Raw genomic sequence first — 26489 nt, 5'->3', positions numbered from 1 at the left:
AGAGAGCCAAGTGGGATGCTGAGGACGGGATGCCTAAAAGAAGCAAGTTTTGAACAAGTTTGTAAAGCAAGAAAACCTTGGAAGAGAGGAAAAAGAAGGCATGCCAAACCTGTGTTTATACTAGAAACTTTATTATACCCATTAAGACGCAGATTTGATGTGCTGGTTATACATATTTTAATGCATACTAAAATGAATACATGACTTTTAAAATTTAAAAAAAATATTGGTCCATGTGCCACCAAAAGTCATCATGGGAACCAACCGAGGTTGGCCTGGCACTCGCGGGAGCGCTGACTTATGCAAATTCCTGGCCAGAGGGTTTGCAGCTTTAGGTCTGAAATAGCAAAACGTAAGCTGGAAAGATCCAAATCAAAGACTGCTTGAACTTAGCAGGAACCAACACTTCTCAAAGACCACATTCTGTACCAAGCTGAAGGTCTTTATGTCTGTTCTCTTTATTTCCCTAAGGTGCACCAAATTTCTTGGCTAACCTCAAGTATACAAGGTAATATAATGAACACGAAGAGGGAAGAACAGCTCCTGCTCCAGGCTCAGGGGGGCTCCCGTGACCTCTAATACCCCCGGATATTTATTTTATACCCATAGCAGGGTTCTGTGTGTATTTTAATGTGCCTCTGCTATCTATTGAGATATAGAGTCCTGTAGCAAGGCACATTTATAAAAAATGCCTTTTGGTGTTCCAGTAGCTTTCATTTTTAAGCCATTCCCTTCTTTCTCATTCTGCTCACACAACTTCTTTTCTCTTTTCAACTACCTCCCTCCAGCAGAGAGGCACAGACAGCCCTCTCCTGTTTGCGGAGAGGCCATTACAGACACACCAGCGAAGATGACAGACCAGCAGGAGATGCTGATCTGCCTCTCATCCTCCTTTTCCTCCCCTCATCCCAGCATTGATTTTTGCATTTCTGCCCATAGGCAGGAGCTTCCTGTCCTTCCTCAAGCCCTCCCCCAGCCCCCAGCCCTCAGGCCCATCACTGTGGGCATGGCCAGCACCAAGCCTGATGCATCTTTATAGTGCTTGTCAATGGCACCCTCTGAAGGGCACGTCGCAGCTTTGGTCCAGCTTCTTGGAATCTTGAGCGGTGAGCCCACCTTTGCCACCTCCCCATGAATGCAAAGCCTGGAGCCTGTTTGTCTACCACCCACAGCTGCTGAGCTGTGTCATCTATGCATGGGGCCATGGGAGACAGCTTGCCAGCAGTCTCCATGGAGAAGGGCAGAGGTCACAGGAGAAGCCACTGAGAGACATGCCAACGTATCAAAAGATGCTCAAGGTTGACAGGGATCACTTTCCTGTCTCAAAGTGGAAGAAAAAAGTAAAATCTTTATAGTAGGAGCTAGATCAAGGGGGAGGGAGAGGCAGAATGGGAGGGTGAGAATGACATTTGTGTCAACTGTTTATTTTGGTGATTGTCTGCAAGTTGCAGGCAACATGGCTGAGCAAAGCTGTCATGGAAACACGATTTCGTCGCAGACGACAAGTTGGCATAAAGACAATGTAGGTGGAAAAGAGGTATGGGAAACAAAACTACCTGTCAGGCAGGCGGAGGGAGGAAGAAAATCTACCCTCACATACTTTCCCGTAATTAAATGTCAGATGTACACAATGCAGTAAAATAATTAGCATGGCATAATTACTGTTCAGATGGAGTCCCGTGTCTATGCCAAACAAATTGCTGTACTAGAGCGCAAGCTGTTAAAACAACTTGAGTTACTTAATTTTTACATGTAGCAGCCTGTTTTATCATTTCTGAAGATGAAAATGTTTCATTAATAATGCAGTCTTTCTAAGTGTGCAAAGCTCTGGGCCACTGCAAAGGCAGATCCGTTGGCGCCTCTCTAGAGATGCTGCAGACAAAATCAACTGATCTCCCTCTCTCCACGCTTGTCTCTCCAACCTTCTCTCCACATGGTAGCCAAGGGGATATTTTAAAGCCATAAATCAGATCATGTCACGTACCTGCTTTTAAGATAGTTCACTGGCTCCCACTGACCTTGGAATAAAGTCCAAAGGCCAAAAGGAGTGGGCTTCTCTGTCTCTCTGCACCCACCCAGGGCCTCTCTCCCCGTCTCTGTGCTGGAGCCACACTGGCTTTCTTTCAGTTCAGGTTCAATTCTTCTTTGACCCAAAGTCTTCATACTTGCCACTCCCTTTGCTCAAAGCACTCCTCCTCCAGCCCTCATCTCCCGTCCTCCCCCTCCCCCGCCCCTCCGTAGCTGCCTGATTCTCTTGACTTTAATTTTGCATCCTCAGGGAGACCTTTCCTGACCACCCTATAAAAAGCAGGCCCTGGCCTTCCCTGCTCCCAGTCGGGCTCTCCTACAGCTCTCCGCTCGCTTCCCCATTGCACTGAGAACATTTTGTACTATAATTTTATATGTCAGTTTCTGTCTTTATTTCTTTAATGTCTACCTCCCCCGCGAGACTTTAAGCATCTGGAGGGTTGAGATCACACTGGTTTTAGTCAGCCCTATATATCCACTGCCTAAGGCAGTTTCTGGCATAGAGTAGCTGCTCAATAAATATATGTGGCTTATGCGCTCCCCTGGGTAAGTCATCTCCTTCACTGTGCATGTGCCTTCTCCTCCACACAATGAGCGTGGACTAGATCAGTGTTCCTTCAACCTGTGGGTGGTTATCTACTTTTGGGTTCATGAAACCAAATGAGTGGTTGTCAAGACTAATATTTTCAAAACATGAAACAGCATAGAAACTACCAGCAGCACAGAAACAATACTTCCCCTCAGCACCAGTGATACTGGAAGGCTAAGTATTGCTTCATGACGCTCTTCTTTCAGTGTTTATATAGTTACCTGCGCTTGTTTACTGGGTCATGATGTAACGTATCCCTATCTCTTTCTGCCAGGGGGAAGACAAAAAGCGTCAGAAAGTTTTAAAAAACACTGGAACCTGGATAAGGACTAGACTAAGCAACCCCCAGGATCTCTAAGCAGGCTCCCAGCCTTGGCCTTCTTGGATCCCTCTCCCCTCTCCCCTTTCACCACGGGGTGTGCTGGCAAGGTCTTTCTCAATGGGACAGAAGCTCTCTTTGCCCCCTGGAGACTGAGAGGGGACTTGAAGCACCGGCCTCGGCCCAGGGGAAAGCATGTCCTGTTTCCACCTCCTGAACCGCATACTCTCCTGTGTCCCAAACAGGGAAAGACAATCACTTCCTTCTCAGCCCCACTCCCTCCCAAGACAGTCTCCTCCACATGAAGAAATGGCTCAGAATGCCAGACAGGGAGAAGTAGAAACAGCTGACTGTCAACTTTCCTGTCACGTGGGGAGGAGCTAGGCTGGACATCACGGTCAGAACCCAGCTCCCAGGACACAGGGGGAGCCCTTCCACAGAGCAGTCCCCAAAAGTGGCAGACGTGTCCCTGGTTAGCACTGATTAGGAAAATTGAGAAAAAACAGCATGAAATATGAGATGAAAACCACAGTGGTGAACCGAAAGACTCCTAAATGAGAGGGAGGCAGCAGGCATCGCCTTTTGCAGGGGCTTCCTACTCTTCCCAACATCTCCTTGCCTCCCTCCCCCACCCCTGAGCCCTGCCTGCCCCTGCCAGCAAAGCAGAGCTGTCCCTCCACTCCAGCTAGAGTCAGGGAGTCACAGCCAGAACTTTGCTCTAACCCATCCTATGCCCTGGATGATCACATGGCCACCTTCACTCCTGAGATGGCAGGAAATGGCAGTCCAATCATGGGTCAGACTGGACCATGTGTCAACAACGCTATGGGAGGAATTGCTCATTTGACCATCCTGGAGGTCAAACTCGGTGACACTCGGCCCCTCCTTTCAACTCCTAAAAACAAGCCTAACCCCCGTGTCTGGGCCTGGGCTCAGCTTTCCCATCTGGAAAACGGGCCAGGGTATTTTTCTGGCTAGAAGGAGGTGATATGTGCACGCATGTTTGTGTGCATACACATGTATATATATATATGTATATGCACACATGGATATACGTGTGTACATATACACACATATCTACTTGTTTATATACATATATTATATAGATTATACACATATATATGAGAGTTGAGCCATTACAGCCTAAGACTCAATCCCGGGGAGCAGAACCCACTTTCACTTTTAGGCCTCTGCACCTCAGATCCTAACCACCCATTTGTCTCTTACCCAGAAAGCCTCACCAAAGGACATAATTATTCATGAGTCTCATGGCTTCTGGCTTCCTGATAGCTTCTCTTGTCAGGTCTGCAGAAGATTTCCCGGATTCAGACGAGCGGCCCTTTCAAATGGGATCAGGGGACTTTTTCACCTCTCCCAGCCCTATGGATGGGTTAGAAACTTAACAGAACAACATTTACTCACTAAATTAATTCAAACGTACATCCTCCCTCTCTTTCTCTCTGTGTGTGTGTCTCTCTCTCTCTCACACACACACACACACACAACAGCCTACTTCAAAGTGGGAGGCAGGAGAAGGGTATCTATTTCTGGCGAGCTCCCCGAGGAGGCCTCAGGGGGCTGGTAACTTACTCCCCTCCCCTTCTCCTATGCATCCAAGCCTCACCCCTCATTAGCCCACCCTGGATCTCAGACCACCCTCTCTGCTCAGCTCCTGGCCAGGATACCCTCCTGCCAGGGGCTTTTCCTGGCATGCTCCCCCTCACCCACGTCCCCTAAATAGCCCCTAGCTGAGGTGGCTCTGACTTCAGGAGCTCTAGGGGAACGACAGCTCTGATTACCTTTAAACGGTCTCACCTGGCACCACACAGCACCACAAATAAAGACCCTCACATCCTTACCTTGCTCCCATCCAGAAGGCTAGACTGACCAACTGTCCCAATTCGCCCAGGACTGAGGGGTTTCCCAGGATGTGGGACTTTCAGTGCCCAAACTGGGAAAGTCTTGGGCAAAGCAAGATGAATTGGTCACACTATGGAAGCCTGAAGTCTGTTATTGCCCTTTGGGCTCCTCTCATGACCTTTAACCTTATTTCCAGCCTCCTGAGTCCAGGTCTCACCTATGTCTGGGTTAACTGGTTCTTAGCTGGCCCTCGACTGGGACACATGAGTTAACAGGGGAGGCAATGTAAGTCATGTAAGACTAAAGGCTCTGGAGATAGATGCCTGGGTTTGACTCCCAGCTGCACACAGCTGTGGGCCGATTACATAAACACTCCAGGCCTCAGTTTCCTCATCTGGACAATGGGCCTATTAATTGTACATACAGTAGTAGATGCTGTTGGTGCCCCACCCGGTTTCCCCTTACTGTCCCCTAACCGCCCTGAGGTTTGGCTGCTAATAGCTCAAATCTGCCCTTGGCATACTTTTTTCTTTAATTCTTGAGATATAATTGACATATTGGGTAAGTTTAAGGTGTCCAATGTGTTGATTTGACGTATTCATATACTGCAATATGATTACCAAGAAAAGTAGTATACAAAAGCTGCCCTTGGAATATGGGCGTTGCTCTCTCAGAAATGCATGGGAAGTCACATCCCACCCTCTCCTGGGAGGTGTGACCTACAGCCAATGAGTGATTAACACAAGACAACAGGAGCCCAGCCCCCTCGCCTCCAGTGAGAACAGATCTGTGGTGCCATTCACACGCCAGCACCCCCTTGATCAGGCTGGGATCAGGCTGAGGCTAGACTTCCTGCAGCCCCATCTTTGCTTGGCTTCCTCCCTCTCTTATCCTGCTTCCCTCACCTCCTTAAGGTTCTCTCCTTAAACACTTTTTCAACAAGTCTCTTGCCCCAGAATCCCCTGCTCAGGCTCTGCTCCTAGGGAGCAGGAGCTAAGACACGTGCCTTACAGAGCTGTTGAGAAGGTTGAATGAGACTGTGTACGTAAAATGCTTGCTTCAGAGCTTGGCACATAGTGAGCTCCCACATTGTGGCTGCTCCGTCCTGACTCCTGTGACTTAGTCTTGTTCCCATGGGACTGCAGGTCTCGCCCTCCCCACCTCCCTCCCTGTGGCACCACATGTGCCATCCAACGTCCTCAGGCATGACCCACTTGCACAGACATGCCCAGGGGACCCCTGCTGTACGCAATCCCTGACTTGCAAATCAAGAGAGTGTTTCAGAATGGAAATGGCCATAAGCGACACTGTTCTGATGGGGATCATTCTAATTTTTAAAGTAACCATTGGAAAGTTTCAGTAGCATTATCAGTAACAGGTTTCTCAGGACCACGGCAGTTGAGATCTGCTGCCTACATCTAGCCCCCAGGGTCCCAGCCCTTCCTGGAGGGAAGACCTGCTCCAGGCCCACGCCCTCTCTTAATCCACTTTCCAAAGAGATCACAGACAGAAAGTTCCTCCTCTCATTGTTCACTGGCAAGCCCTCTCAAGTCTAGGGACAAGTTTTCTCCCCATGTAATGTCTTCTCCCTGGGTGCCACTGCCCAGGGCTGTGAGGGCACCAGCCTCTGATGCAGGACACTTTGATTCAAACCACCAAGTTGCAGGGAGTCTTTCCTGCGTACCCAGCACTGTGCTGTTAGAAGAGAGACAGAACTACAGAAGAAATCGAGGGTTCAGTCTTTATCATGGAGAAACTGAAGGCCTGCAAAAGGATCCAAGATCACCAGACAGATATCAAAAGAGAAAAACCATGATTAACAAGATCCAAGCTTTACTGAGCACTTACATGCACGAGATGTTTTGCCAAGTGCTTTGCATGCACGACGCTATGAAATCCTTACAGCTCTTCTATCATCCTCCTCCTCACTTCCCAGGGGGACAGCTGAGACTGAGAGGCCAGGGAGCTTGCCCGGGCTGTTCGATGCATCCCAGGCAGCCTGATTCTGGGCCCAGGCCTTCAGCTACTAAGCTCTACTCCTCCTAGCACTAGCCTGACCCCCAAGGGCTTCCAGCTGAGTGGTCAAAACAAATGTGAGTGTAAGGAACAGAATTCTAGCAGAAGTGGAGTGAGTGAAATATGCAGGGAACTAGTGAGTGATGGGGACAACATGAGGCACTGACAGCATCAGACAGTGCCAAGTTGTGAGACTGAAGTGCTCATGGGAAAAGTAGGGGCTCCTTTCCATGCCTCTTGTCAGCAGCTAGTAACCCCCTCCATCCCTGCCAAAACAATGAAGAATGCTACAGGGAAAGGCAATCTATCTGCCGGTGTCCCGGGGACCTGCTCCGTGCCAAATACCCTCCCAAGCAAATATTGATACATTAACCGCAGCTCAAACACTGAGTGCCAGCGAATACGCCTCAGCAGGGAGGGGGCGGCTGGCCCGCTGCCACCTCCCCACAGCCCTCGTCAGAGCCAGAAATGGGGTCTCCTGCCTGGTGGAAGAATCTGCAGGGCTCTTGAACTGGGCTGGCTGGGGAGCAAGAGTCCAGGGGATGCTAAGAAGCCCCTGATGATGGGCAGTGCCACAGGCAGGCTGGGGATGGAGCCAAAGTCTGTCCAGAAAGAGCTCCAGGAACCGCCATCACCTCCTCGTGCAGCCTTCAGGGATGTGCAAACTAGGCCAGGCGTGGGGACCTGGGGAACTGGATCTCAAGAGATGTGATAATGATGCCCACGTCTACATGGAGACCCAGCAATGAGTTCCACCCAGTTACAATGACAGAGCTCTTATTTATTTTTATATACAGATAGTAATAAAAACCAGAAACCTGTTTAACCTTTTTCCCTTGTCATTGCTTCTATCACTAAAGGCAAGACTGGAACTTCATTTCTTAAAGTGAAGATATTTAATTAATTAGATCAGAAAATGTCAGAGCTGAAAGCGACACAAGACACACTTCATCCAAACTCTTATTTTAATGACGAGGAGACCGAGACCCAGGGAGTGAGATAATCTGCCCAAGGTCCCAGATAGTAAAGCCAAGCCCAGAACAGGACCCAGGATTCCTGTCTCATGTAGCATTAAGTCCTGCATATAACCCCCGGCCCTCACCACCACTCCCACCCTCAAATATCACTGCCATGTTCCATTGGTGGCCATTGTGTTTTCTCAGATTTGAGTGAGTACAGGAAGGGTGGGGCGGGTGGGTGGAGAGATGAAGGGAGAGCAGTGGCAGGTGGGTGGGACACGAGTGGGCCTCTAGTCTTATGTGAAGGAAGCTGGGCATGCCCAGGTGGTACTTTGGTAAGAATGTCAGACTTGCAGGAACAATCCTAAGAGCCCACTGGAAGTTGCTGCCTGGAGCGTTGTGTCAAGAATGATTCTGAAGCATCTCCCAGGTTCTTTAAGATAGTGTTGTAGGATCTACACGGAATGCCAAGTAAGTAATAGCAGCTTAATAAATATATTCATTGGAAGGAAGGATGCGGGCAGGATATCCCTGGCATCTCCCAGAGTTTTATTGCTTTGAAAAACTCCACCTTCACTCTTGGCTTCTTTTCCCCTTGGCAAGGCTGCCATCCCAAGACCCCTAAGAACCGTTCCGTCCGCTAGGGGCCAAAGCTCACTTAGAAACTCCCGAAGCACCAGCAGGTCTTGGGTAAGAAATTCAGAGCCCCTTCACTTCACCAAGACCCTGGAGTTTGCCCTCCTTCCTTCCAAGAGCAAACCTTCACACAGAGGCTCAGCTCCAGCTGAGGCTGTAGCAACCACGAAGGCCAGAAGGAAGGGAAGGCGGGCAAGGAGGAGGGGCACTCGGGAGAGCAATGTGGGGCAGTTCTTCCAGGGTTCAGGGAAGATGCTGGTTAAAAGAGGGAAAGACCATTTCTGAGGGATGGTACCAGTTGGAAGAAACATGTAGGTCAAAGGTCAGTCCAACCATGCTCCTACCTCACTCAAAAAATCTGTGTTTCCCCACTGCCTTCTTTTTTTTTCTTTTTTGAGGAAGTTCAGCCCTGAGCTAACATCTGCTGCCAATCCTCCTCTTTTTGCTGAGGAAGAGTGGCCCTGAGCTAACATCCATGCTGATCTTCCTCCACTTTATATGTGGGATGCCTGCCACAGCATGGCTTGCCAAGCGGTGCCATGTCCGCACCTGGGATCTGAATCAGCGAACCCCAGGCCGCTGAAGCAGAACGTGCAAACTCAACCACTGTGCCACCAGGTGGGCCCCACCACTGCCTTCTAAATCAGGTATTAAACCCTTCGGATCTGGCCACGACCCTCCAGCAGGGCTGCATCTTTGCATCTAACCTCCTTTGAGTCATCTTCATGCCCTCTGCAACTGGATCCTCTTGCAACATCCTAAATAACCCCAACTTTTTCCCTTCACCATGAATTTTACTCATGTTTTTCCTTCCTTTTTGCTTTTGTATTGGTCAGAATCTGACCCGTCCTTCAAGACTCAGCTCAACGCTCCCTGCTCCAAGAAGACTTTGCTATTCCCTTGAGTTGCAATCTCTCTCTCCTTCTCTCACATACACACACATTCAGATAAAAGCAGACCTGGGTCTATCGCAATTCCATCCCCCAAATCACAGAACTGTACGCAAAGACACGCTGCCTGCAATACCATCAAATAAACAAACAAAACCAAAAGAAACTAAAAAAAAAAACAACCCTGCTACAAAGCTGATTTTAGTATCTCAAATTCCTCCACGCCAACTCTCCCTCCTTTGGAAAAGATTTTGTCCAGGCTGCAGAGACCTTAAAGAAATTTTTTTAAATAAAGTCATGTCATAAGTGTACATAATTCCATGGTGGGTGCCCATCCATCGCGCAGTCACTGTGAATATAAGCTAAAACTTAACCAGTTTACTTTATTTATACTCTGCATGGAGCCTTTTCTTTTAATAAAACAGAATCCGTTAAGGATTATAAACAAACAGTGTTTTATGAACTAAAACTGCAGTGCACTAGTCACTCAAGGGCAAAAACTGGGCTCTGGGAGGCCCAGGCAGCTATAAATAAAGATAAGGCCCTGCCAGGCATGGGCTTGGGCAGAGTAATTGCTGACTCCATAATCAGCTCTCCCCTCCTCCTTCAGGCCCACAAATCACTTGGGTGTTGGGTCACTGCCCACTGGATTCAACCCAGAGACAAAGAAATGTCAAAGCAGTTCATTAGCTCTGAGACTGAGTGTGAACTGGGACTTATGCAACGTCTAGGTCCTAAGTCAAACTACCGTGCACTAATCCTTGAAGCCCACATGACTGGATGAGTCGGGTCAAGAGCACCAGCAAGTTGAGCCTGTTACACTCTGGACATGGCCCCTAATCAAGGGGTGTCTGCTAAACCGCCCCATCTTCTGTGGGAGACCCCACTCCCACCCCCCAACACTCACCTCTCAAGCCAACCACGTGGTGGGGACTGCCAATCAGCTCAGATCTCAGGGACATAGTATTCAGTCCACATGATGGGTGTATATGCCAAGCAGAGCCAATGAGACTCCACATTGGGGGTTGTTCAAATTGGAGCTGGAATAGAACACCCCTTTCCAGGCTGGTTACTGGATGGAAAAGCATGTCTTTGGAGCTGCCAGAGACCACCTTGCTTACTATGTGAAGAAAGCCCACCTGCAGTGAAAAGGCTCTGTTTAATACCATAATGATGGATGCACGTCATTGTGCATTTGTCCAAACTCACAGAATGTGCCACCACCAAGCATGAGCTCTAATGTAAAGTGTGGACTTTGGGTGATGATGTGTCAGTGTAGGTTCATCAGGTGTAAGAAATGTCCCACTCTGGCGAGGAATGTCGATCATGAGGGAGGCTGTGTGTGGGCCAGGGGGTATATGGGAAATCTCTGCACCTTCCTCTCAATTTTGCTGTAAACCTAAAACTGCTCCAAAAACATAAAGTCTTTAAAAAAAAAAAAGAAAGAAAAAGAAAGCCCATTCGCCCTCGGGTGAATGAAGCTGAGCTGAAGAGAGGAAAATGGGATGAGTCCTAACAGCCAGTAAGTCCTCATCTTTGTGTAAGTAGTGTCTCTGCCTCCTTCTCCTAAAGAGTCCTTATTAGCACTATTTTTAGTAACTATAATATCATTTACTGAGCACCTGCTAGGTGTCAGACATTGTACGAAGCCATTCAGTACTAATAATGTTGTCATTGTTACTATTTACTGAGGGTTTACAGTTGGCTAAGGGCTGTCCATGGACCGTCTTATCCCATCCAAACACCAACAGTGAAGTGGATGCTCTCACCTTCAGTCTGTGGATGTCGAAACTGAGACTCGCAGAGGTCAAGTACCTTTGTCAAGGTTACGTGGCTAGTGATTAGTCCAGTCAGGATATAAACTCAACCTGACACCAAAGCCCGTGCCTTAACCCCCACACTATCTTGCTGCAGCATGATTTCAATTTTGTTTCCATAAACAATACGTATGCCTGTGTGTGTTGTGTGTTTGAGGGGGCGGCGCTCACAACAGGCAGGCCCACATGGACACATGGTGAAAAAAAAAATGGGGAGATAATACAGAAACGTCAAAGCAGAAGGGCCTATATGTCACATGCCAGGGCTAAGTAGTGTCATTAAGTTGAGGATGTAATTCCAGCCTTGTCTCTCCACCATGAAGGAAGGGCCTCTGCCTGGTGGGATCCCCACAAACACTGCTGCACAGATAACACAGCCGCAAAGCTCTTGGCTCGCTGTGTCCTCACAATTTCTCTATGGTGCAGCCAAGAGAGAGTGATACCATTTTCATTTCATGGATGGGAAAACTGAGGTCCATTAAGCTACCCAGCTTCACCCCATTTTGTTGTGACACCCACGCCTTTTACCTCTGCACTCTAGTCCTATACTGACTTGTATTTTCTGTTCTTTGAAGGTGTCACGCTCACTCCTGTCTCAGAGCCCTTGTACCTGCTCTTCTCTGGGATCAGAACACTCCCTCCCTCCCACACTGACCTGGCTAACTGATCCTTCTGATCTCAGCTCAAAAGTTCCTATCTTGGGGCCGGCCCCATGGCCTAGTGGTTAAGTTCGGCATGCTCTGCATTGGTGCCCCAGGTTCAGATCCCAGACAAGGACCTATACCACTCGTCAGCAGCCACGTTGTGACAGGATCCAAACATAAAATAGAGGAAGACTGGCACAGATGTTAGCTCAGGGTGAATCTTCCTCAACTAAAAAAAAAAAAAAAAAAAAGTACCTTTCTTGGGTCATCTTCCCTGACCACTGTGATGCCCCCATTTTATGCTCCTGTAGCCCCATTTGCCTTCATGGCATGTTTTGCTACTACTAATGATATATTTGGGTTATTATTTCATTAATACCCAGCTCACCCAGTGGACTATAAACCTCTGGAGGCATGGAACATGCTTGCTGTGCTCACCATTTCATCCAAGAGTCTAGCACAGCGTCTAGAATGCTCTCAGCAAACGTTTGACGAATGATGAGTAAACAAATGAATGTGCATCCAGGGTGACACTGGAATAAAAGTGCCTCCATCACGGAATCCTAAGGAAAGTCTTGTTTCTTTGGGAAGCCATGCCCACCACCCAAGGCCCTGAGTCCCTGAGCTTGACCCAGGCCTTCTGGTCGACCTCTATGGCAGAAGAAGCTCCACTGGCCAAGACCTCAAGATCAAAGACCTATAAGATGCCAAACCTTGTAACCTGGGCAGAAAAAGGTGGGCTTGTCCCACACCTGGACCCTGTAACAGCAGAGGCAGTTGTAAACCGAAGAAAGAAAAGCCAAGAAGGAAAACGTCACATGCCTGGGACACGAGCTCCCTCGCTCCCTCCTTCTTTAACCTGCCAGGGAGCACCTTTTATATCCAGCTGATTATGTTTAACCACGGGCTTTTTGTCCTCGCCTTATAATTACTGCCTTTTTAAACCCAGCCGCAAAATTAATTGCCCCTTAATGAAGCAGGGTAGCAATTAAGGGCAGCCAACCTTGTGAGGAAGGAGAAACACACATTTGTTTGAGGTGTATCGTCAGGAGCCCGACTTTGGAGGCATCGTCATTATGGCGGTAATTATTTTCCAAGGCTGCGTGACACCTCCTTAGACCTGCCAGGCTCTGGAGAAAACCATTGTTCCTTCAGAGTTAATTAGAGTCCAATTTGAAGCTTCCTGTCTCCTGGACTGGAGAGGAAATACAATTTATTAGTGCTCGATGCCCACTAGGTCCGCTGAGGACACGGGGCCTTCCCAAGAAAGCCACAGCACCACACATCAGCTTCTCCCCTACCAACACTGCTCCTCGGGTACCAACATGCAGATGCTGGAGCAGCCCAGAGCTGCAGGCAGAGCCCACAGACCTGCATGTGATGAGGCTCTCCACGTGGAAGGAAGCACACCTATGTTTTCAGCCTTGTAGCAAGGCAGCCGCAGGGAGTTCTTCCTAGGCAAGCGGTCAGGCCACATTCGTTGGGCACCCTGTCACCCTTTAGCAGAGCTAACGACCTGAGATAGCTGAGAAACAGAGGGAGATAGATAACTCTGTGTACTCTTAGATAGTCTGTCCCTGTCATCCTCTGGGCTCTGGAATAATGCTCATGTCTCAAAGCGGAAGACAATAATGATAACAAGAACAGCAACAACAATGATAACAATAATATCTAACACATATTGAGGATCTACTATGTGCCTGGTGCTTTAATTCTTACAACGACCTTGCGAGGAACACACGGTCATTTCATTTGGCAGCACAGAAAAATCTGAGCTACAGAGAAGTTGAGTCATTCTTCCAAGGACACACAGCTAAGTAACAAAACCAGAACATAGGCATTTGCTCCTCACCACAAAATGTATTTGCTCTCAAGCACAGGCCAGTGGTGTTATAAATAACAAGGACACAGTGGTTGGCCCTCTGTGATCCTGCTAACTAAGCTTCCATCCTCGGGACAAGGGGATCTGTTGCCCTGATGGAGCCTGGTGCACCCCAGGATTCCACCAGCTGCAGCGCTTTCATCTCTTCATTTCCCCTGGTTCTGGTTTGATGACAATGGCTTGACGGTCAAGGCCCTCCGCGAGCTGGCCCCAGCCATCCTCCTGTCCTTCACATACCCTTCTCTGCCGCCCACCTGCTCGGATCACCCAGTCCTCCTGCCTCAACGGCCACCTGCACAACCGTCTCCAACTGGGATGCTCTCCTCGCTTCTCTCCACATCTGTAAGTTCTCACAAACCCAACTGGTGAACTCCCATGTTTTATGACACCTTTGCCAAACACCCAGCTCATGGAGACCCCTTCTTCCTTGAAACCCCTTCCTCCTCTATAGCCCTCATTCTTCTCAGGCCCTCCTTGGCACATAAAGATGCCAAGCTGGCTGGTATATATATATAAACATTTTATAAATTCATGATACTAGTACATTATCTTTTCATATAGCAGAATCCATGAGCTGCCACGTACTATCTGTCTCACCTTAGGCAAGTTTCTTAGCTTCTTGGTGCCTTAATGTCCTTGTCTACAAAATGGAGATAATGATGATGCCTACATTGTAGAGCTGTTTGCAGTTAACTCACAGATACTGCTTAGCCTGGCTCGTAGTAAGTGCTCAAGAAATGTCAGGTGGTGTTATTATCACAGCTCCTTGAGGACAAGACCATGCCTGATGCTCACATGCAAGTATGACTTACAAGTATGTATCTATTGGTGGACGAGTTTGAGAGTACCTGGCCCTCTGCACCTTTCTTCCTAACCTGCTTTGGGGGTGCCAGGGTGGGAGTGTGGAGAGATGTGGAGCCTTCTGCTTCTTAGCGGAGAGTGTCTGGTCCAGCCCCAGGTCCAGTGTCCCTGACCTTGGATGTCTAAGAACTGGAGTCTTCCTGATGCTGACTCACTATCCACTCCAGCCCAGCCAACCAGAGATCTGTGCCTTTCCCTCTGCCTCCAGGTCCTCCCTGCCCCCCACAGGGCTGGCGCCCTGCACCCCTGAAGCCAAAAGGAAGCCCCTGCACTTCTTAGAGAAAGAGCCTAGGCTGACATATCCATGTCTATTTTGCAGGTGAGAGTGAAACAGGAAGAGATGTGGGTTAGCAGCTTTGGAAGGCAAACATCAAATCTCCTTGCACCCAGATTCCAGCCTACGATACTCCTCCTTCCACGCAGCGCCAAGCTCCAGGGACTTCCAGTCTTCCAACCCTGGGTCACTATTGCTGCTTACGTTCAGAGGCAGAATCATTCAGGTCTGTTTAGATATCACCAGAAAACCCCAGTCGGTTTTAAAAAATGGAGATGATCCCAGCAGCCAGCACTGGGCCCATAGTTAACCAATTTAACTTTGCAAAATACTCCAACTACACACAAGCTTGGGCTGCTGCTCAGCTGCTCTTTTTAAAAGGCTGGAGAGGAAATAAAAATGAATGATGACAAAATGTCCACACGGGTAGAAAAACAGAATAGTCTGAAAGCTGCAGGGCAGGAACTGACACAATTTAATTAACTATTTGGAATAAACATGTTTGGTGCCGCTCTCAGAGCTGTTTGTTTGCCTTCACAAAATAATGCTCTTAATAAGTCTGAGATTAAACCTTCGAGAGATTAATTAAATGCAACACCTTGACTTGAAATGTTAGGAATGGCCAAGAAGGCATAATATTTTCTTTGCACATTGTTCAGGGGCTGTTGTCGTCTGGCATAAACAGTTCCCGACCTCTGTTACGTGTTGTATAAAAATTGTCACTAATTGTCATTTGGCATCGGTACTCTATATAAAATGCTTATTTCTTAAATAGTCTAATAAGCGCTTTACAAGGAAACAGGATGGGTCAAATTTAAACCATGATGGTAGTAGAGCTGACACATTTAAATACATCCTGAAAGTCATAAGTTGCTCTCCAAGGCAGATCAGTGATGTTTGCGACTAACGGTGTCATTTAAAAAAATCAAAATAATCATAATATCTGCCATTTATTGAAAAGCTACTATATCCCAGACATTGTGCTCATTGTACATCGACTATTCACGTAAGTCCTTTAAAGGAGTATCATCATTCCCACTTTATAGGAGAAAACTGAGGGTCAGAAAGGTTACATGATCTGCCAAAAGCTAAACAGCTGGTAAGTGGAGGAAGCTGGAATTTGAAGCCGGGTCTAACTGTAAAGTTCACGGCCATCAGCCCCCTAGCCTCCTAAAACAGGAGAAAGGAACGTAGCTTGAGAAATTCTAATCACACACTAATTGCATGACAAATTAAGAGTAAATGATACTAACAGACTTTGCTTGATTGCTTATAGGAAGGCATTTTGTACTCAATGATTGTTTGGGGGTAAAATCATTGTAAATGGTCTTGTTAGAAAAAGACAAGAGCCTAACCTCACAAAGGAATACTACATGGGCTCTTTCTGGTCATGTGGCGAGACTTCCATATTAATTCCAGCTCCCAAATTCTGTTCCTGTCATCCACACTACAGTCTGGTGTCCCCTTATGCAGGTTCTGCAATGACTGACTTTTGACTTTTGAGTTTATCTGTAGGAGACCCACACCCCAGAGCCCCCTGTGGCACCCTCTAGTGGCTATCAGCACAAATCTGTAGAAGCAAAGAAACTGGGAGCTCAAAGAAGCTGCCATTTAACTACCTTTGCTTATGCCTGTGAAAGCGAAGAGGGGCAAACTGATAATGTGCAACCTGAAAGATCAAGGGCATAAATAACGTAAAACGATTTTTAAAATGTGGTTGAGCAGTGGTATCCGGAACTAGGAAGGTCTTGGAGTACTCCCTTAGCAATCAAATTTCAACAGATACTTCTCTCCTGAGTCAGGAATGATCAATATGAGATGGTCCTACTTCAACAGGAATCCGGGCTATAGGCAGGTAGGTACGATGGGGCACTGGACGGCCACAGCAGGCGAGACGGGAGTCCCTACTTTTATTGACCTCCCTGTATGCCAAGGACAGCGCCGGGGGCTTTAACTGTGTATCTCATTTAATCTTCATTTTATCATTCCTGTTTTACAGATGAGGAAACTGAGGCTCTGAGAGATAAAGTAACTCACCTGGCTCACGCAGCCAGTAAGTGGGAACTCCAGCCCTGGCAGCTGGATGCCAAAACCAGGTCCTTCTTCGTTACATTTTGATATGCAATTGGATATTGTAAATATTCCTTATACAAGCAACAAATAAACAAATAATTGGTTTCTGTTTTATAGACTTCTGCAAATTAGCAAGGGATTTTCTGATTTTTTTCCCCCATATCCTGTTATATTCAAGACCTCAAAGTTAATTACTACACCAGACACTCCACGGCAGAGATAAACATCAGGGCTCCTTGCCTTGTGTGTCTGCCGTTATGACCGGGTCCAGGCAGGCCCACGAACGGCTAATGAGGTTAAATATAAAGTGAGATAAAGACAAAGCTGTGAGGCTGTGCAGGTTCTCAGGGACAAGCGGATGACACTTGAGTCTAAACAAAGGTCTAAATAGGGAAAGAAAAATGGCCTCGGTCCCAGGCTGAGATCAAGGAACAACACCCCCTCCTACTTCACACACACACACACATACACACACACGCATACAAACACGCACCTATACACACACATAAACCCACACCCCAAACCTCTCTCTCTGCACACACACACATACCACACATGTACAACTTCTCCCTTTCTCTCTCACACACACTCACTTTTTCTCACATACACACACCCATCCCCATAGGGATGTCAGGATTTGGGCTGGAGCAGCCACTCTGGCACCTCTTTGCCTTATGGTGGCACCAGGCTGTAGAGGGTGAGAGGGCTGGCCTGGCAATCAGGTAACCTGGCTTCTGTTCTTTGTCATTACTGAAGCATTGTGACCTTGAACAAGAGCTCCCATCTGAACAAGAGGTCCCATCTACCCGTCTCCAAAGGACCTGGGGATGCAGGGCAGCTTCCAGCTATCACTCTGTAAATTATCCATCATTCTTAAAGGACCACCCTTGCATGTGGCTTTGGAAATCAGCAAATTGAACTCATGCCTGAGGTGCTGGAAACATCTACCAAAATTAAATCTCCAGCAATTTGGAGAAAGCAAAACTCAAACCTTTCCTTCCCCGGAGAGAGGCCCCTAAGCATTTCGCAGCTGGACTTGTGGATGTGAGGCGTCCAGCAGTGGAAGAAACCCAGCAACACAACTCGGGACTTAGGAGCCAGGTGGCAGGCCAGGAATCGGGGCTAAGAGTGAGGAAGAAAAGCTAAGTATAAAGGAGACTGGTATCAATGTGTTAAATGGAAGCGGCAATCGGCCCCTGTTTCCCACTGAGCGGTGGCTCCTGGCCTGGCCATGGCCTTCTCTCGCAGCACAGCAGGTAGCCATGTCATTAAATGCACCATTTGGCTGCCTGGAAGTATACTTCCCTCTGCCATGCACGGCCCTGCTTCCCTCTTTACTAGGATCAAACCGCTTGCCCTCATTTCTGAAAGGGCCTTGAGCTAGCTCCATGCACAGTACCCTTGGAACTGGGTTCTACTGGCCCATCGCACTGAAGGTGTGGCACCCCAGAGAGCTAGTTCTGGTCCAGTGGCATAATGGTTAAGTTCGCATGTCCCACTTTGGCCCAGGGCTCACGGGTTTGGATCCCAGGCGCAGACATACACACTGCTCATCAAGCCATGTTGTCCTACATACAAAAATATAGGAAGTTTGGCACAGATGTTAGCTCAGGGCCAATCTTCATCATCCAAAAAAAAAAAAAAAAAAAATCAGTTTGCAATAACAGCTTTGGCAGGAGGAAAATCAAGGTTGGGACCCAGATGAGCTTCCTCTGGAGAGTACAGTGCACAGCAGCTGAGGAATCTGCACCACCGGCAGAAGGGGGCTGGCCAGGATTTCACTTGGCATCAGTGTCATCCTTCTTGGGAACTTTATTTAGTCAGAAAACAAGGTCATTTGCTCCTAACTTCCCAGGTCCGTGATGAAGAGCAAGCCAGAGTGCCTAGGGTCAGGTGCTCAGGTCTGCTCCTTCTAGCCTCTGAGGGCTTGCCTTCCTCACAGGGTATGTGGACACAAGGCTCAGTGGTCAGGAAAAGGGTGAGAACGAAACAGAGGAGCAAAGTGGTTAAGGGCATGGACTTGGAGATGCCTGGATCTAGGTTCAAAGCCTGCCCACAGATCTTATAAGCTGAGTGACCTTGTTCCAGCTTTCTATGTCTTAGTTTTCCTATTGATACAATGGGGATAATCAGAGCACCTGTCCCAGGGGGTTGTTTGAAGAGCAGAGGAGAAAAAAACCTGTACAACACTTAGCACGAGATGAGATCTCAACACTTGTTGTTGCCATTATTATTATCATCATTTTATTTTTATTATTATGATTACTGAAAGGTCAGCAGACTATGGTTCCCTTGGCCGAGTCTTCTCATCTTATGTTATTCCCGGCTCTCCACGGGAAGGTCAATTTCACTGATTAAGAGTATCAGTGGACCAAGGGAGGCCATGTGACAGTGGTAGGCAGAGCCCCAGGTTCGAAGTCAGGGGCCTGTGGCTGGAACGCCTGCTCTGTAACTTATTGCACACACTCATTTAAACCGGGCAAATTCAACCACGGGCATTTGTCCCAGAGGAGAAGAGAGAGAACGTCAATAACTGAATCAGTTACCTGCCACACCACTCAGAAGGCAAACGCCCAGGTGAGCGTGGAAGGGGAGACGCCAGTCTGTGGTTCCCCAGGCCGTCTCAGCTCCTGCATGCTTCTCATGCATACTGGGTATTAAGAAACTTTCCACGTTTCTTCTAACCTCTAAAGGCACGTCAACTCCCTCAGCCAGCAGTCCACTGAAGAAACTGACCACTTCCAACTTTGAAAGCCAAACTGGCCGAGCACAGCTCTTGGGGTGGGGGTGGGGGAGGGGCACGATCTGCCTTATTTTTCAGGGTAATTTTGACTATACAACACTTTTTGCCTTACGTCCTGAGCGTGGGAGCTGAGAGTCTGGATGCAGGGGCTGAGGGTCTCCTGCATAGCTGTATGGACATGTGACATGAACCTCAAGATCCTCATCAGCAAAGTGTGGGGCAATAAGCCCGACCAGAGTATTCAGTGCTGTCAGTGATATAAAATCCATCTGTGTGTTTTGTAAACCACATTCACAAATATGGAGAATAATTATTTCCTTCCCTGACGCTGTAGGTGTCCTAGTCTCAGCCTAAACAGAGGGGGTGGGCGGCTATAATTACACCCTCTCCTGCATGTCACATTCCCAGAGCACAGCAACAGGCACTTTCCCCCGACCCCAGGGGAGCAGCCAGAAGGCCTCCCCCAATTTAGGCAGTAGCCTGGTTTAGTTATAGCCGTTCTCGGCTTCATGGTCTCCAGAAGGGTGGCACTTTCCCTTTTTTCAGGTTAAAAGCATTCTAAAAATATCTTCAGAAGGCACCGAGGTCCCCACAGCCTTCCCTGCTCTGACTTCAATCCAGTTCACATCTCCTATGACGTGGGTCTGGATAAGACATCACTTCTGCCCCCGTGGGCCAGGTTTCAGACATCACAGCCAAATATTGACAAGTTGTCCCAAATCAAGTTACACGGCCCACCCCTCATCCTCTTTGGACCCAGGAGGTGGGCAGGAGAACCCCCAACCCTGCTTTGACTCAGAGCAAGTTTCTAGTATTTGGTAAATGTACAAACAACGATTTTTCTCTCCCTGAACAACTCCTGAAGTCCAAAAATTTCATATCCAACTTCTAGACTCTACAAACCAATGGAAATTATATTGGGCAGTTTACAGACCCCTTTGTAGAATTCTCATTCTCTCAACAAATATTATATCCTATAAACTGTGGCAGCAGACAGTGTTTTATTTGAATGAGCGGCTAGGTGGTATTACAACACCCAAGTCTGCTGTTTTCCTATCTCCGCTAACAGACTGCCAGACAACATTCAGATACTTGGCATTTTTTTTCTTTTGGAAACGCCCAGGCCTGGATTTTCTCTCTGGCTCCAGGACAGGCTATGTGTCAGGCACAGCCTGCTTGCATTCTGCCTGGGGGGCTTGTCCTGAATCAATACTAGGAGTTAATTATCACTTGGGCAGAGAGGGTTTTGGGATTTCCGCCTCACATGTGGGGACTCCCCATCATCCACATGGCTTTGACTCTGGTTCTAACCCCGACCTTTAGCTCGACTTTTGCCTTCAATCCCCACCTTGGACTCTGAGTCTGGTTATTGGTTCCAGACGTTTTCCTTTGGCCTGACCCCATCAAGGTGAACTACCTGGTGCCTGAGTCCCTTCTCTTGTGATTCCTGCCCCTGAACCCTACCCACTCAGCTGAAACTGTGACCAACTCCCCTGATGCGGCCAGCCTTTCCAGGTCTCTGAGTAACAGTGACTCCTGACTTCTCCATCGCTGTGTTCTGCTCCCACTCCTTATAATTGTACCTCCCCATGCTGACAGCTTCTTGACATTACCTGTGGCCATAGCCTCCACTTTCTGGGTTCTGGCTCCTACCATCACCTACAGCTGGGCATGACTCTGCCCCTTCCACCTGTTCCTAGGCTTCTAGGTCCAGCCTCTGCCTGTTCACCTCATCTCATTGCCAGGAACAGGGCCATCCCCTGGTGTGTCTTGAGAGAGGATGCATGCTCTCTGGGGTCAGATTGCTGGCTTCGTTCAAATCCCAGCCCCAGAGCTTTGTTGGCTGTGCAACCTTGAACATGTTGCTCAATCACTCTGTGCCTGTTTCTTCACTGTAAAATCAAGATAGCCTCATGGAGGTGTTGAGGGAATTAAATCCGTTAATACGTAGAAAGGATAGCATGATGTTGGTACCTTTTAAGTGCACAGTAAATATTAGCTATTATACTAATTATGTGGTGTCAACATTGGGGAATTCTAAAGTTTATTTTGAAATCTGTAGCACACTGAGATGAAAATCAGAGAAAATGAGCACGAGTAATTGGAACCTTTCTTTTAAACGTATGAGCTCACCAAGGCTTTTCCAAATTAGCCTTCAAAGAATCTCAGAGCAAGCCATCTTTTGGACATACCTCGTGGCAAAAAGAATGCTTTACTTAGCAACCTTAACAGAGGACAACATCTAAAAATCAGCTCTAAGAATCAAACAGGATGAGAAAGTTAAAGACACACATTTTGGCCTACCAGCTTCAACCAAGAGCCAGTTAAAGGTTAAAGGAACTACAATGTGCACAAGCAGGTGCAGATTTTGGTAACCTAGTGTTGGGTGGCTGGTGTTTGAGCCTTTCAACCCTGTGTCTGGGAGTCAGATAAGGACCAGTTTACAAAGCAGATCCACGTATTTGCCTGACAAAAGGACAGTGGACTCAAGTCTTCTCTATCAATGCAATCAGCTTTTGGAGGTTGCATTCCTCCTCAGACAAAGCAACACTGTTCCAAGACTGTCAACACCTCAGTGTCTGCAACTGATAGGGATCAGAGCCTTTCTCCTGGTCCAAGTCACGTTGCCATACTGCAACATCATGAACCATTTGGAACTGAAATCAATTTATTGAAAACCCAATGCCCCCCACGCTGCCAAAGGTATAAACTTTTTGTCCTGGGTAAAATCAAATCATGGAGGCAAAACGACCCCTAACTGAGCAGAGATCTCAATTCTAACATGGATGCAGGGCTGCAACTGAGAGAAGGCAGGGAGAAGATACGAAGCATGGTCTTCACATCAGTGGAGTGAGACTGCACCCCTGTGTAACTTGCGGGACTTGATTCCTTGGGGGTACCCAAGGCAGAGCCTGGGGACTTTTTCTTTCCTTAAAAATAAGGGTCTGCAAGGGACATGGATCTGACTAAGACATCACTCTCCAATTTCCCAGGTGACAGATGTAAAAAAAGGAGTTGCTTTTTCTGAAGGCACAGAGGTGGGCACAGATAGGGAGAGAGTCTGCTTATTTACCTTGGTTAGAAGGACCATCACGACTGCCTCTCTTCAAACTTGTAAAACGCTCAACCTTGTCTATGGCAGCATTTCCTATGCAACGTCTCCCCAGGACCCCAGTGTCAAGCAACGCTCCATAACAAAATGGATCCATGACTGGTAAATTAGGGAGACGCTGCAGATTTTACAATGCACATCAGCACATTAAAGGTTCGTAGAAGTCCCACAATAGAGAAATGTAGTTAACTTATTTTAACCCAGTACTTCTTAAATGTTTTTGACCACAAAACTTTTTAATTTATTAGCCCGTGGGAGCTTCAGGAAACATTCTGGGAAATATCAAGCCTATTATTATAAGCTGCCCAGTTCATCCTTCTGACTGCTAAAGGGAAAACCAATGACTCTCATCCCAGCTCATGCCCTGCTGAAAAAGAGGAAGAATTCAATATGATGGTAAAAGGAAGCCCCTGAAAACATGGTTACAGCTAAGACAGATGCCTCACAGAAAGCCACAATGCGCGAGCATCCACCCACACACACAAGGCCAAGCAACATCCCACTTAATGGCCATTTTGACCTGAATCGCGGGTGCCCTGATTGATTCCCACCCCTAATGGCTACTCTGACAAGTGGCGTGCTCAGCCTGTCAACAGTCTTCCTGCTCCAGCAGCCTGGTCCTGGGAGGGGCAGGAGGAGCAGCATTCCCAGGGGGTGGAGGTGGGAAGGCTCATATGTGCCCCTTCTCTGCCTGTCCTGGGCTGTTTCCTCCCCTTGTGAGTAGCTTTTTCATCAAGAGTTCAGTGGAGAGCATCTTTCACCCCATTTCTGATGGGCACCCGGCAGAATCTTTAAAAATCATCCCAGCAGATTTAAAGGTGGATTTATATATGCACAAACCATGGCTCAAACCATCAAATGGCTCAGTTCAGACCTGTCAGGACCACCAAGGTACCTGATAAAATGCTTAAAAAGCCATCTTAGGGGACTTCTGCTTCCAGGAAGAGGGAGTAGATGGTGACACCTTGCCTTATTATTCCCTCTGAGTTCAATTTAAAGCCCTGGACATGATTTGAAACAAGTATCAGAAGACTCCGAAAGGTGGAGGGAAGAAGTCAGTCTGGCTAGGGACCTGGAACCTGAGGAACAATACAGTGGCAAGTTCCCTGGGTTTTCTTTTCACTCACATATCCAAGACCTGGTGCTGGTGAAGCCAGTAACCCCAGTATGCCAACGGGCCCACACAAATAAAGCCTGTTCTCCTAGTCAAAGGAGCAGAGGAGAAGCAGCCTTGCAAACAGAAAACTTCCAGACAATAACTGCTCTACTCCAGCCAAACACCACAGAAATACCTGCGGCCACACCTCCACTAGCACTGGCTGAGTGGGAAACCCAGACTTCTACCCTCATCAGCCTGACAAGGTACCCCAAACCCTTGCTGGGGTGGTATCAGAGAAGGCCAAGTTAACCCTGCTGAGTGGTAGTGAAATCCAGCCCCACGGTGTCTGGTCTTCTAGACTCAGCTGATGGTAAGAAGGTGGCTCTCCCGTATGACCAAACCACTGAAGTGGTGTCAGAGGAGTTCCAGGGAAAGTCATTACTTCACCACTACCCAGAGGTAATGAGGCCACCTCCACTCCCCTCACGTTGTTGGGGAGGCCATCTGGGGAGCACTAAAAAGGCATTCTTGCCCTCTCAGCCAGGCAGTATCAACAGAGCCTTGGTGGGGAGCTGAAATTCCCACTCCCACACAGCAGTAACAAGGAGCCCTCTTTCCAGGTATCGGTGGAGGCCAAGTGGGGAAGCTGGACTTCCACTCCCACCTGGCAGTAACAAGGCAGTACCCCGTTCTCCCCTGCCAGAGCAGTGTCAGGAGCCAGCTAAAACAGAAGATTTAAATAAAATCCAGAGTCTCATTACATAATACCCAAAGTGTTCAGTTTCAACAGAAAATTACTCATCATACCATGAACAAGGAAAATCACAACTTAAATTTGAAAAGACAATCAAAAAATGTCAATGCTGATGTAGATTTTAAAGCAGCCATCATAAAAATGCTTCCAGGAGCAACAAAGAACACAGTTGGTACAAAGGAAAAACTAGAAAGTCTTAACAAAGAAACTGAAGATAAAAGAAGAACCAAATGGGAATTTCAGAACTGAAAAATACAAAAAAATACAGTACCCAAAATAAAAAAAACTCAATGGGCTTGAGAGCAGAATGGAGTGGACAGAGGAAAGAATCAGTTAGCTTGAGGATAGGACAATAGAAATTACCCGATATGAACAACAGAGAGAAAATGGACTGAAAGGAAGTGGTCAGAGCCTTAGAGATCTAACACTTGTGTCATCAGAGACCCAGAAGAAGAAAATAAAGACAGCAGGGCTGAAAATGTACTTGAAGAAATAACAGCTGAAAACTCCCCAAATTTGGGAAAAGACATAAACCCACAGATTCAAAAAGGTGAGCAGACTCAAAAAGGAAAAACCCAAAGAAATCCATGCCAGGACACATCATAGTCAGACCTCTAAAAACTGACCAAAAACAGTCTTGAAAGTAGTGAGAGAGAAACATCCTTTTACCTGTAAGGGAAAAATAAACCATTCAAATGATAGCAGATTTCTCACCAGAAAGCATGAAGTGCAGAAGGAAGTGGCACAAAGTTTTTCAAGGTCTGAAAAAACAAGACCTGTCTACTCAGAACTCTACACAGCAAAAATATCCTTCAGAATGAAGGAGAAATCAAGACATTCTCAGATGAAAGAAACTAAGAAAATTTGTCACTAGCAGATGTATCCTAAAAAAGAAAAAATGGCTAAAAGAAATTCTCTAAACAGAAAGGAAATGAACATCAAAACAAAGAAAGAAGAGGGGCTGGTCCAGTGGTGTGGTGGTTAAGTTCACACGTTCTGCTTCGGTGGCCCAGGTTCACCAATTCAGATCCTGGGTGCGGACCCACACACCGCTTGTCAAGCCATGCTGTGGCAGGCGTTCCACATATAAGGTGGAGGAAGATGGGCACAGATGTTGCTAGCTCAGGGCCAGTCTTCCTCAGCAAAAAAGAGGAGGATTGGTGGCAGATGTTAGCTCAGGGCTAATCTTCCTCAAAAAAAAAAAAAAGAGAAAAAATATGGGAAAATTTATTTCCTTTTCCTATTAAGTTTTCTAAATTATGTTTGGTGGTTGAAGCAAAAATTATAACACTATCTGGTGTGGTTCTCAATGTACATAAAGGAAATATTTAAGACAATTTTATTATAAATTGGGTAGGGTAAAGGAACATAAATGGAGGCAAGGTTTTCACACTTCACTCAAACTTGTAAACTGTCAACACCAATACAATGTGATAAGTTAAGTACATATAATGTAATACTTAGCGGGACCACTAAAAATGCTACTTATAAAGAGACATTGAAAAACACTACAGATGAATCAAAATGGAATTCTAAAAAACGATTATATAACCTACAAGAAGGAAAAAGAAAATAGAGAAAGAAAAAACAGAACAAACAGAAAATAAAATGGCAGGCTTAACGTACCAATAATTACATTAAATATAAATGGCCTAAATATACCAATTAAAAGACAGAGATTGGTGGATTTAAAGAAAAAAAAAAGCACAACCCAAGTATATGCTAATGCAACATAAGCAGAAGTGTTATATGGCTACTTCTCTTAAAAGGCAAATGGCACACGTCCCTTTGCCTTCTTGAGTTTTCCTTGTCATTCTGCCTCTTGGAAAGTGTATGTGATGGCTGCCACACTAACTTAGACTATCAGGGTAAGGCCTGATAGGGACAACATAGGGATAACAGAACAAAAAGCTAGAGAAACGTGGCTTTCTGA

At 47.1% G+C, this 26489-nt stretch overlaps 1 protein-coding gene and 1 long non-coding RNA gene across 2 annotated transcripts in view; one reads left to right on the top strand and one right to left on the bottom strand.

Annotated features, from left to right (window-relative positions):
* Positions 1 to 26489, bottom strand: part of SLIT3 (slit guidance ligand 3) — a 587661-nt gene that overhangs the window by 430452 nt on the left and 130720 nt on the right. The gene's annotated exons all lie outside the window — the stretch shown is intronic.
* Positions 13609 to 16978, top strand: LOC138917259 (uncharacterized). The gene is made up of 3 exons (XR_011425012.1): positions 13609 to 13982; positions 14821 to 15001; positions 16775 to 16978. It is a non-coding gene; the product is annotated as an uncharacterized lncRNA (long non-coding RNA).

Source organism: Equus caballus, chromosome 14 (genome assembly GCF_041296265.1).
Source record: "Equus caballus isolate H_3958 breed thoroughbred chromosome 14, TB-T2T, whole genome shotgun sequence".
NCBI lineage: Eukaryota > Metazoa > Chordata > Mammalia > Perissodactyla > Equidae > Equus > Equus caballus.
This window is presented reverse-complemented; position numbering and strand designations above follow the sequence as displayed.